General features: G+C 44.4%; 1 protein-coding gene across 2 annotated transcripts in view; it reads left to right on the forward strand.

The window, feature by feature from the left end:
• Positions 1 to 442: 442 nt before the first annotated feature.
• The window catches only part of EPHB6 (EPH receptor B6), a 68,667-nt gene continuing 58,298 nt past the window's right edge, over positions 443 to 10,811 (forward strand). Inside the window, exon 1 of one of the 2 annotated variants that reach the window (XM_015637818.3) lies at positions 443 to 567. The gene's annotated coding sequence lies outside the window, so the exon portion shown is untranslated. Of the gene's footprint in view, positions 568 to 672; positions 1,033 to 10,811 lie in introns of those variants that run through there. The other variant, XM_015637808.3, reaches the window with a different exon arrangement.

Consider the following 10,811-nt stretch of genomic DNA (forward strand, 5'->3'; position numbering starts at 1 on the left):
TGAGTGGAGAGGAAGCATTGGAGGTGGAGTACAAGGAAGCACAGATGCACGAACTTGGGGCTGGGTTATGCAGACCAACAGGAGATGGCACACAGTAACACGGATTTCAACAGCGTCAAGAGAGACTGACCAAGGATCAGTCTTGTGTGGCCACGCTGTCCTCGCTGACCTGACCCTGGCAGGGGCTGGGGCAGGGGCTTGAGCAGAGGTTGGGGCGGGCACAGCTGCGGCCACGCTCGGGATCCCCGGAGAGCCGGCGGTGAGGGAAGACCCTTTTGGAAAATCCCCTTCTCGAAGAGGCTGGGTGGGGGAAGCGGGAGGGGTTCGGCAGCACAGCCCGGGATCGCGGAGGGAAGCCGGTGCCGCCCAGCGACCCGCCCAGCGGAGCGGCTCCGAGGGGAGGGGAGGGGAGACTGCCGGCGGCCGGGGGAGCCGGCGGGGCGTGCGGCACAGAGGATGGCGATGGCCGCGGAAGTGACAGGAGTGGCTGCAGCCGCCTCGGAGTGCGGGATCCCGCAGCGCCCCCACCCCCATTTGCCGTCGCTGGGCTTCTGCGAAGGAAAGCAGGTCGGGGGGGCGGAGAGAGAATGGAGGAGGGGCACGGCGAGGAAGGGAGGGAGGGAGGGGGGAGAGAAAGCGAGAGAGAGAGAGAGAGAGAGAGAGGAGCCCGGAGAAAGGGACAAGGCAGATCTGGGAAGCGAGAGGAAGAGAGACTCCTGCAGGAGGGGGAACCTGGGCGGGGAGAGGACATTCCCAGCGAAGGGCCTGGAGGGGAGCGCAAGGATCGGGACTGCTCATAAGCATCCGACTTGTTGAAAGACGTCGAGCGAGGCCAGAGGCTGTGCCCGGGGCCGGGGGACAAAGCGGCGCTGGCCCGCCGGGATGGTGCAACTCGCGCGGTGAAAATGGTCTTTGTCCAACTTTTCTGATGCCGGGAGGCCGGGCGGCACGGCTCTAGCGGGAAGGGCTCCTGCGAACACCGCTCGAGTAATGCTGGGAAGTGGAGGGGGTGTTACTGGAGTCCTGCACAAGGTACCGCGGCGGGCGGGCGAGGACGGGCATTGTGAGTCCGGCCGGGGCGCTCGGAGCCGGCGGGACGTGGTCGCGGGTACCCGCGGGTCTCTGCCATCCGGGGGAGGGGGCACAGAACAAACGAGGACTACTTCGGAAGGGGTTAAAAGTCCGCAGGTGATGTTTTTTTCCTCCTTTCCCGGCGTGTGCTGTCGAAAGGCTGCGTTACCGGGACGCTCCCCCGAGCGCGCCTCTGCTGTCAGGTGCCGGCTGTGGGCACGGGAGGACAGAGGTGGGGAGCCGGGTCACGGCCTCTCCGCTCACAGGGGTTACCCCCAGAGCCCTTCCACGCGGCCACGGTGCGCTTGGTCTGCTCCCGTGAGCGGTGTTTCCCCTCTCTCTAGCCCCCTGAAGAGCCGTAGGGAAATGCTGCCTTTGAAGCAGGGCTTGATGGATGCTGGTGTGGGTTCCCGATCCTCGTGGAACGACACAGGGGAGGCTGTGTGGCCTTGTCTGTGGGTAGGGTTGCTCAGCGTTCTTGTGGGGGACAGATGGTTGTATGAGTGCTTGTGGCAGAGAAAAGCCATGTTAGGCTATTTTTCAAGGAGATGATGCAAGTTACTACTACTCAAACTAAATAAATCTGTGAATGTGGGAGGGGCTGTTGTGATGGGTAATTTTAATTTTGCCTTTTGTGGGATACACTGAGATGATTTCACTTACTCTGAAGTTTCTCTTGCTGTTACCACACTCATTTGGCTGGGGAGGAGAGTGAGTATCACCTCCCTTTCCTACAGGTTCCAGAAATCAGAGAGTAAAGATGGGGAAGGAAATCTCCCAAGAGGCATCCTTCACTAGCAGTGATACCAATTCATACAGATTCATGGTGAAGTAGAGTGAGAGGGCATATGGAAACAACAAAGTCAAGGAGAGCTGGCTGCCACCGCATACATCTGTTACAGAGGCAAATCTGTAGCCTCAGATGCAATGAAGGAGGAGGCTTCCTTTTTCATTGTTATATGGGTTCTAATCCGAAACATGGAACTGGATGTGGGTACACCTCTTGTTTAGTCAGAGCTGATCCACCTGCCCTAAGCCATTAATACAAGATTTATTGGCTATTCTTCATTCCCAGTTTGAAATAATTCCAACCTAATAATCCTCTTTTGATGTCTCCCCATTTAATTGCAGAAAAAAAAATACAGTTTTTCTCTAGAAGTTCACTCTCTAAATTCAACACCTTGCACTACTTCAGTTTGCTTTACTAATGTATTGGCAGGCTTCAGATAACTGCACATAATTGCATCCTTTCCTTTACTGCTTTTTGCATGTACGCGCTCTTAGCTAAATTACGCATGTGCAGTTTTTAATTCCTTGACTTGTGTGCCCCTCTAGCCACTAAACATTTTTTCTTGACTTCTGAGTTCTCTCCTATTTGACATTCTTGCACTTGCACTGAGCTGCTCAGAATTGTTTGCATGGCCGTGTGTTTTGATAGGTGGAAATAGCATCACTTTGGGGCACTGGATATTGTATGAAGTAGGATTGCATGTCTTTCTATTTTCATCACCGAAACCCCACAGAAAGGCATGTTTTCTTGCATTGTTCTGAAGTTCTCAGCTCTTCCAAGCTGTTATCTGTGGCAAGAACAGCTTAGGTTGTGGAGACTTTTTGGAGAGGGCTGGGGAGGAGATGTCTATTCTCTTTTCTTTTGCCCAAGGCTGCTACTGTCTTTGCCTTCTGTATTTTACTTGGAGGCTGACCAATGGCACAGTGTAAATCCTTTTTGGAGGGAAGGCAGCTGGTGGCTCCAAGGAGACAGCTGCTTATTCTCCAGCATGCTCCCATAGGCTGCCAGCAGATGTGTCTGACAAGGGAGCTCATGCCTCAGTCCATTGAGAATTGTCTTCTTTATGCCTGTACAGATTCACTGTGTACATCCCTCTTTGTGCCCAGGTGCAGATGGCTTCCCCTTCTCCCCTCTGATACTGCATGTGCCATATGCAGAGAGTCATGTAAGAGATGAGTGTATTTTCTCCCCCCTTATCTTGTGTGCCTCCAATTAAGACAGATTTGTTTTTTGGCCAACGTTCCTTCCCCTGGATTGTCAGAAGATTTATGCTTGCTTTTTCTCTGGTTCAGGAATGCTCCTCTCTCCAGATCTGCTCTCCCTAAAACCTTGGTTTCCTTGTATTTCATTGTCCATTTGCAGTCCCTGTGCAGAGGGTTAACCTGAAGTCCCTACAGATTAGTGCAGAGTACGTTTGAAGCACACTCAAGGTTACACAATATATTTTTATTTTTCATTTTTGTGGCCATGTTGCATATGTTTACTGCACACATAAACAATAGAAGGTGTAAGAAGTACAAATTGGTGTGTGTGGTCAAGCTAGAGCTTTATAATGCCATTTAGCTACCAAACAAGAGGGCAGTGTCTTCTAAAAAGGATGTTGTCATGAAAAATTATTTATTAAGAATAATACAGATTGGCTGGTTTTGGTTATAAATGTGATTTTTTTCTAAAAGCTCAAAGACTTATTTCTGTGAGAAGTTGATTAAAGGTTTAGGGGGAAACTGATGATCCCCTATAATATTATCATTATTTAGTCTTGCTTGCTGTTATTTTTGTTCCTTAAACATGATTTAATACTAGATTAATATTACATCTTGCTGTTGATTTTGATTTGTTAGCAAGTTTTGTATCACCTTACAGAAATACAGGTAAGGTTTTCTTCCAGCTACTGACTCCACACATTCAGCGGTTTTCCTACTCATTATGACCTTATACTTTAGCTTCTACCTGATAAATCCTGGGCTGGATATCACTCCTCTCTCCATAATTGTTCTTTGGCAGGTAATCATAAAGTGTCATGTGTTTCAGGGGTGTACACAAGTGTAACACAGGTGTATTTTGTAAATAATTCTGTAGATGTTGTACAACAGCAAACTAGCTCTCTTTCTCCAGTGCTGCCAACTGTGCTGTGCAAATAGACCCCCAAAAGGATAAAAGTTCCTTAATTGCTCATGTCAGCCATAGCAGTCAAACATGTGAGCAGCAAATCCAAGTAAGAAAAAGCCATTTCATGTTGTCACTCTTCTCACACTTGATTTATACGAGGAGTTTTAAACTTAACAAACAACTACACTAGTACTTCCTTCTCAGAGGTGTGTGTCGTGCTTTTAAGAAATACTCCTCTGCCACCAGAAATAAAAATTTATAGGGAGTGTACTGTTAATATATGTTGTGTTTTAAAAAATGCAATTAAAATGTGTGCACTTTTTGGAGATCCTGGCACATTATTTTATACTGAAGGCACTGTCTTGCCTTTTAAAAAGTCACTTAAAAAGAAGCTGATGCTTCTGTCACAGAGGTCCTACTTGAAGATTGTTCTTGAGACCACTTCTGACAAAAGCTCTTCTAGTCACTGGTTTCAATTTTCCATGCCTGCAGAGGCCCCTGTGCATTCTGCTACTCAGACCTGCTTGTCAAGAAGATTTTTGTTGAAACATTTCACATGCACACCCCCACTCCCGTGTGCACGCGCGTGTGCGCATGCTCATGTGTGCACACAGCTATGGGCAAGGAGCGGAAAATAGGCTGTCCTGGCAGCAGAGAAGATGCTGGGTACCGTAAGAACACAGCCTATCCAGCCTCAAAAGTACAGTCTTACATATGAAAGCTGAATCCTTGAGGTCTTGATTCACCTTAGGATGGAAATTCTCACCAGCCCAGACCTGCACATTGAAACATACATGACTTCATTTTCAGACAGGCTTTTCTTTTTTTTTTTCCCTGTCTCCTTAAGCTTGCCAAGTAAATGATTCCTCTGCTGATTCTGCAGTTTCCAAGTACAGTTTTTTGCTCTGTGCCATGTCTCCCGAAAATATCCAACGTGTCTAAATCATGTAATTAAACCCTAGAAGCTAGAGACTGAGAACTACTGACTCTTTGTAAGATATTTCTGTTTTAGCATACTGATGTTTCTCCAAGTTACTGTAAAGCTTTCAAAGCTCCCTAAATGACCTGATCTCTCTCCCACTTACTGCAAAACACTCACATGATATGAATCTGCTTGGCCCAGCTGACCACTTCAGAGGCAGTGTGTAGGATACAGACGCCTGTGTGGAAGCCTTTAGCATCAGGCTTACCACAGGTTCTCTCAGATCCTGCGTATGTCTGCAAATGGAAGCATGGTTCCTTGGCAGAACTCTCTTATCTTCTTAACTATTCTCTAAGAGGAGTGGGATGTCACAAGAGGGACAGTATTACAGAGATTTCTGAGCAGGTTTTGAATAATTTCAGTTTGAAAATTCAAACTGGACTGTTTATGAGACTGTTTGAATTTTCAAATGTTAGGTTTCACTCACAGCTAGGATCAATTTCATTCTGGTACGCAGAATCTGGAAGGCTTTCTGCACCAGGAAGATGTTTGAAATTACTCTTTTTTGGGTTTGAGCCAGGAAGAAGCTGCTGGAAGCACAGCTGGATTGGGATGTGTGCCTGCAGTTGTCTCCCAGATGGTCCCTTCCGTTCCTAATGTCAGTAGGCTTTCAGCTGGTGCCAGCAGCAATGGGGATGCAAATATGTAGTGACATTTTCACTTTTCAGTGAGTTTGCTAATCCCGTTTGGTGCATGTGTTGTCCCACACTATGGTATCAGGAATGGAATAGTTCTCTTGAGGAATGTTTGTTTCATTGCTTGTGCAGAGAGGCTCTTAGTGGTCTTCTCTTCTTCCAGTATCTAACAGTGTTAGAAATACATAAAGATGCAGTACCACGTGATGTGAGAGCAGATCCTGGTGACCTGAGTATAAATCAGCAGTCTGTTAAAGTCTAGGGGATAGATAGAGGCTTGACAGAGGGAATTTTCTTGGTTTGCACGTGCCTTGTTCTGCTGGGACATGTATGTGGAGTCAGATGCTGAAGAGTAATTACTCTTCATTTTGAGCCTTATTGTAGCTACCTTTTTGCTTGGGGCCCCAGGCTGAGCACCAGAAAGACATTTGGTGAAATAACGTAATGGGAATGATGCATGACTTGTGCTCCTTGTTTCAGTCAGAAGTCCTCTTAACTCAGACTGCAAGAATGGTGTTGACAGTTGTGTGTTTTTCATGAATAATTTTACCAGTCTTGAACTAGAAGTGGCTCTGGATGGTCTCAGAGAGCTGAAGGTTCTTGGAAGAGCTAAGGACATCCTCAGGTAGAAGATGGAGGGCCTTGAAGGGAGGGTGGGCCAGAGAAGGCCAGGAAGAGAGGTGAAGCACTTCTGAAGACAAGCTGAGAGAGCTAGGATTGTTCAGACTGGAGAAGAATCTGGAGTGACATTACTGTGTCCTTCCAGTACATGAAGGGGATATAAGAGAGCTGGAGAGGGACTTTTGGCAAGGGCATGTAAGCAATACAACATCTAGGAAAGACTTCAGACTTGAAGGGTTGGTGTAGAGGAAGGAATTCTTTACTCAGAGTGTCGTGAGGCGCTGGAACAGGTTGCCTGGAGAAGCTGTGGATGCCCCATCCCTGAAAGTGTTCAAGGCCAGACTGGATGGGGCTTGAAGCAACCTGATCTAGTGGAAGGGATCCCTGCCCATGGCAGGGGGATCAAAATTGAATGGTCTTTAAGGTCCCCTCCAACTCAAACCATTCTGTGATTCTGTGAAAACAAATTAGTGACTAGATCCCTGTTACCTGGAAAGAATAGTTTAAAAAATGCTTTCCTAAATATATTTTTTGATTATGTCTAATGGGTTTCCCCAAAAAAAGTGTGCATGATGACGGAGTCGAAAGAAAACAAATCAGTCTTTGAACACCGCGTAAAAATAAAAACGTTAAATTCTTTAAAAGAATTAAGCTACAACAGATCTTGTTCTGTTCAATAAATTAACACCTACTGGACAGTCCTGATTGAAAGGATCAGAATAGGTTCCATTGAATAGTTGTACATTTCCTGCTTCTCTTGGTTGAAGGTCTGTACCAGGTCACTGTATCTAATAGTGTTGAAAAGAATTGTGTGTATGGAGATGAGAGTGGGAAGGGAGAATTTGCCCTAAACCCTCAGAAAGTTATTTTAAAATTAGTTTTTAGATTTTTTTTTCTTTCAAAATGTTTAGCTTTCCCATCCTCCACCCAGATCATAGCAGATCAGTCTGGCATTTTATGCTTTTTTTCTTTTGTGCCTCTGAACCTTTGGTGTTGAAATTGGATGGTCCCTGACTTTATGGCACTAATGCAAATGCACAGAGACTATTTGTGTTCGACTGCGTGAACTTCTGTGCCACAGCACTGATGAGCTGGGAGCTCAGTGAAGAGCAACAGAAGTGATTAGGTGACTACAGGGAATTTTTAAAATGCTATTAAAAAGCACTAGCTTACTGATGAGTGAAAAGGGTTTGCTCTGGAGTAGCTAGAGTACCTAAAAGACTATTGACGGGATCCCAGGCAATGTGCTGGCCAAAGTGAAAGAGCTGGCTCAAATTGCCCAAAGTAGATGGGTTTGGGTTGAGTATTAAGGTGTGATTTCTTCCAGCAAAGGTCCACGTAGATTGTAGAAAGTCATGGAAGCCCTACTGGTAATGACATTTAAAAATATGACTAGGGAAGCTTAAAGAAATACACCGACGAAAATCCTGCAATTGACCAGGGGCTGTAAGCCAGATGTTGTCTAAATAAAGGTGCCCATCCCCCTCATTTCATTTCTAGTCTTACCAACAACTGGGGGAGGGACTGCCTTCCTGACAGAAAATCTATCTTGGGTCTGCTCTGTTACAACCAAGACTGGTTGATATCCAAGGAAAGGAAGTGGTGTATTGTACTCACTCCATTCTAAATGTAATCCTTTGGTTTTGAGGTTGGACGTGGTTGTAACAAGAGCAGCGAGCCCCAGCATCCACACTGAAATATAAATAAGCCTTTGAGACACTGAGGAGGCAGGATGAACTCTGAGATTTATGTGTTGTTGCTTTCATCTCTGGCACGAAAAATAATACAAACATGCATTAGAAAGAGATGCTATGAGCCTGAAATATCTTTCTACCATAACCTGCTTGGCCTTCCCTTTTCCTCTTAAGACTATTTCTGTTCTGCTGAAGCATTAGTGGCACATAATGTTCCCATTTCCTGAGGGTGGAAACATCGAACTGGAAATGCAGGATGGAGGAGGAGGAGGAGGGAAGGACCTGAGAACAAAATTGGCTGCTCTTCAGGCTCTGCCAGTGGCAAGTTCAAATTTTTGGTGGAGCTCTCTAACCATTTTTGCTACACATGGGCTCCTTGTGATCCTTCACTGAACTCAGGTAATTGTTCTAAGCAGTCATTGCCATTCAGATCATCTCTTCTTTCCAACCTTCGTCTGACTTCTTTTCTTCAAGCTACCATTTCTGCTTCATTTTCCTCTCAATTGTCTCGGAAATGAAGAACCAGTTTTGGGCAGCTTGATTCCCAAAACCAAAGGAAAACCTGGACAAAGCCTTGAATCAGCATGAATCATTAGTGTTGTTCTCTAAGTAAATAATCTAGATGTTGACAAAAGTTAAAATAAACTTAAAGACCAAGTGAGATGTTTCTGAAGTCCAGTAGGACTTCTGTAGTATCTGTTCCTGTTACTCAGTTCAGTCGTTTTAGCAGTGAGACCAAGGCATTAAGAGGAAAGACAACTGAGTCTGAATGAATATTACAGATTTCAAGACTGAAAGTGAAGACAGCAAAACTGAAGAAACCATCTATTTTCTCAAAGTCTTTCCAGTGTAAGTTCTAGGTCTCATAGTTCTTTTCTCTGTGTTCTTGAGAGATTGCTGCCACGGTAGCTCCCTCAATTGCCTGGTATGGCACAGTGAAGTAATACTTCCTGCAAAAATGGTTGTTGACAGATTGTAGTAAGTGTTGGTGTGCACTTCTCAGAGTATGACCAGCACAGTGCAGGGTTGTTTCATGATGTTTTAGTACCTAACATGAACATGAGACTCAAAATAATGGTAGAACAGACAGAATTCCCATCTAGGCAAACAGTGGTCATAAAAGAATGAAGGCTGTGTGGTAGCACTCTTCTCTGAGCCATTTTCTCCCTCCCTCATAGCTTCCTAGTTTTGTGCATATATTTCCACATCAAACGCTCTAATTTACATGCTGGAGCTAAAGCTTGTATATTGTACAGCCTGTTGGTGCAGTCAGCAAAATGTAAGGGAATCAGCTTGACTGAATATAATTTTTTATTCTCATTACCATTTGGGGAATATGTTATGTTACAGCCCTCTGTTGGGGCAACCTTATGAACTCAAAAACTGGTATTTGCAATTCTTTGGGGTTATAACTATGGAGATGGAAGGTAGCTGGTAATCACCTGCATGGAGTGAAGGTAGGAGAGTAGGTTTGGACAGCAAGGTCAAGGAAGTGAAAAAGTCAGTAAAGTGATCGTGCTTCAGTGCTTTTATGCCTTGTTGTTTTACAAAGAAGCATTCTTGCTTCTCTTAACAGGAATAAAAACTGTGATGATAAATAGTGCTAGTAATTAAATAGTTTTAAAAGTAGCCTCTATCTGTGAGTGCATGAAGCCTACAATTTGTGAACCAAGCTCTATGACAGCCCAAGGCTGTGAAACTGATTAAAATGGAAAAAAGTAGTTTTAATTAACCCTTAAATTATGAAGCACATTCTCTGAAAACCCAAGCTGCCTCATTGAAGCCAGAAAGGAGGTTAATAAAAAGAGCTTCACTTAAATTAAGATGCTTTAATATTATTAGTCCTTTCTGTAATCTGTTTTGAAATGACAGTTTCTCTCATGGAATGAAAGGCAATTTCAAAATGATGGGAATTCCCATAGAAGAGAAACATTATCTTTTAACCGGCTGTCATTGCTGCCACTATATCCCAATAGACAACATAACCTTGGATACTGTGAATACGAATAACATGCATTTTCTGCTTATGCTAAACATTTCTTACTGTAAAACCCTCATGAAGTCAAAAGGAAAATTAGAGATGAAGACAGTAAGCATATTTTTGCGAAAAATGAAGTTCTTTACTGCAGCTGAAGAAAATATTAATCCTTACTAAAGGATTTTTCAAACTGGTCCACAATGAGCAGTTTAAGAAAAGTATCTTCAGCTTGTTCTTTTTTTTCCTCTCCATTGTGTCTTTTGAGTGTTTATGCATGGATCTTGGTTCATATGTTTCTAGACATGACATGTAAGGCTACATTCTTAAGTTACAGAGGGAAAGAGCATTAGTATAAACATCTCTTTTCTTAGACTTATTCATATCTTAGTTTTGCAAGCCACTATCACTTTTGCTCCTGTTCTACCCTTCAGGCCTTTTATTTTTTTTCTAGTGTCCTGAGAGTGCCTTTAAGGCTGTTTTGCCTCTCTGTGTTTGGGTTGTCTGTGCAGATTTGCAGTTGCATTTGCAGACTTGGTCAGCAAATGTCAAGGTGGTTTTTCTGATTTGTGGCATTGCTTGACTGGCCATTGTAAACACTGTGCTTGGCTTCTTTACCGCTTTCCATCCATTACAAATCAGAAATTCGTCTATAATAACTTTAATTTCACTTGAAGAAAAAAAAAATGCATGATCAGCATTGCTGAGTAGATGAGAACATGATTTTTGGGACATTCTCTTTACGTCACTGTCATGATTTAACCCCAGCTGGCAGCTAAGCAGCACACAGCTGCTCGTTTAGCCCATACCCTTCCACCCCTCAGTGTGATGGGAAGGAGAATGGGAAAAAGGTAAAAGACATGGGTTGACAGAACAGCAATAAGAACAGTTTAATGACTGGAATAAAATAATAATACTGTGATGGTGATGATGA

This window comes from Parus major, chromosome 1 (genome assembly GCF_001522545.3).
Source record: "Parus major isolate Abel chromosome 1, Parus_major1.1, whole genome shotgun sequence".
NCBI classification, from domain to species: domain Eukaryota; kingdom Metazoa; phylum Chordata; class Aves; order Passeriformes; family Paridae; genus Parus; species Parus major.